At 56.0% G+C, this 1,594-nt stretch overlaps 1 protein-coding gene across 2 annotated transcripts in view; it reads left to right on the top strand.

Annotated features, from left to right (window-relative positions):
* The first annotated feature begins 359 nt into the window (after positions 1–359).
* The window catches only part of CLIP4 (CAP-Gly domain containing linker protein family member 4), a 55,925-nt gene continuing 54,690 nt past the window's right edge, over positions 360–1,594 (top strand). Inside the window, exon 1 of one of the 2 annotated variants that reach the window (XM_015566349.1) lies at positions 360–538. The gene's annotated coding sequence lies outside the window, so the exon portion shown is untranslated. The remainder of the gene's footprint in view (positions 539–1,594) is intronic. The other variant, XM_015566348.1, reaches the window with a different exon arrangement.

Genomic DNA, 1,594 nt, shown 5'->3' with positions numbered 1-1,594 from the left:
CCTCTTCTGTCACACATGGATCTTTATGAGTTTCTGTGCTCACTGACAATAGGGAACATTTATAGTTACTTAAAGCCAACCAAGGGCAGATTGCCTTCCTCCTTTTCATCGGTTAAAGAGTTGGGCGGGGTCGAGCAAGAACAGGGTAGAAGAGAGCAGGGAGAGGGAGGTGGAGTCGGCCCCCCCTCCCCCATGGAGAAGTAAGCCTCTGCCTCGCACTATCATCCCCGAGAGAGCAGGAAGACGCTAAACCTGCAGGGACAGAGAAACTGGCAGCTGACCAGGAGCTGTGGGATGGTCATGGCATTTACATGTTGTGCAAGTGCTAGGGTTTTAGTTGACAGCAAGCCCCACCCCATTCAGCAATGTGATGGGACTGCTGCAAACACCGGTTTTGATATTTTGAGCTACGCCAATGGAAACATAGGACGCAGAAAGAGGTGGCCGCTCTTCTCCTCTCCACGCGACAGGACACCCGGTTTCCTTCCTGAGCTCTAGACAAGCTGAGGTGCACGCCTCAGAGTCCCTCAACATGCGGGTGAGTGGGGTCATCACCCTGTCCTAGAAGGAACAGCCTCAGGGGACAGAGAATGCTTGTCCTCTGGACCCTGCCTAGGAGTCAGGTCCAATCTGTAGGTTCCCTGGGGTGGAAAGAGGAGGAGATGCAGGGAGGGGACGTTAGCTCCCAAGGTAGGAAGTTACCTCTCAAAAAGGCGGACGACAGGGAAAATGGTTGCTTTCAAAGGAAGGGCTTTTTGCAGAGACATGAATAGGCATTTATTCAGTATCAGCCGCTGCCAGGCACGGTGCTTGGTGCACGGGGAAGTACAGGGTAGTAATCTGTACCTCAGAGCCAGAACAGAGGGCCGGGAGAGAGGCGTTAGGGCGTAGCACTACGGACTTGGTGTTAAAAGCCTCAGTCATGGGAAGCAATGGACTTACTTTCTTCATCAAGGGGACTCATTAAGTGTCAAATAACACCTTCCCTTCCCCTGGATGGTGGAGATCCAGATGTCAGCCTTCCTGCTGTTAGTTGTCACAGTTACATCACTTTCTGTTTCTTGGGGGAGGGAGAAGGGGACCAGGAGAGGAGAGGGTGAGAAGGGCCAAAGCAGAGGGGAAATGAACTTCTGGGATGACTGCTCACTTCTGCCTCTACACTGACCCCCTTGGGTGTAATTATCTAACTTTGGGCAGAGCACTGACCAGGCTTTTTACAGCCAGATCTGCAAACAGGCAACTGACCGATGGACCTCATCTGGGCTGTGCACGGGGCTAGACGCTGGGGAGCCCCAAACGGACGAGACCAGGTTCCTGCCCCAAAGAAGGTGGTAGGAGCGCATCTAGCTCGGGAGGCAGGTCTGGTCGGGCCCGCTAAGGGCTTTCATAGAAGAGTGTGCAGCGGGCCAAGGGCTGCTTCCCCGGTCACTGCCCAGGGCCAGGCGGGGTTCCCCCGGAGCCCGCCTCGGGCTGCGGGAGGCGGGGGGAAGTGAGTCCCAGCGGCCCACCTCCACGCCAGGTGAACCCAGGAGCACCCCACAGCGTTCCAACCTCCAGGCCCAACCTTCTGTCCGTGGGAGGCTGGGGGCTCAGG

The sequence above is a fragment of the Myotis davidii genome, unplaced genomic scaffold (genome assembly GCF_000327345.1).
Source record: "Myotis davidii unplaced genomic scaffold, ASM32734v1 scaffold238, whole genome shotgun sequence".
NCBI classification, from domain to species: domain Eukaryota; kingdom Metazoa; phylum Chordata; class Mammalia; order Chiroptera; family Vespertilionidae; genus Myotis; species Myotis davidii.
The sequence above is the reverse complement of the archived record's forward strand: the minus strand, read 5'-3'. Positions and strand labels throughout refer to the sequence as shown.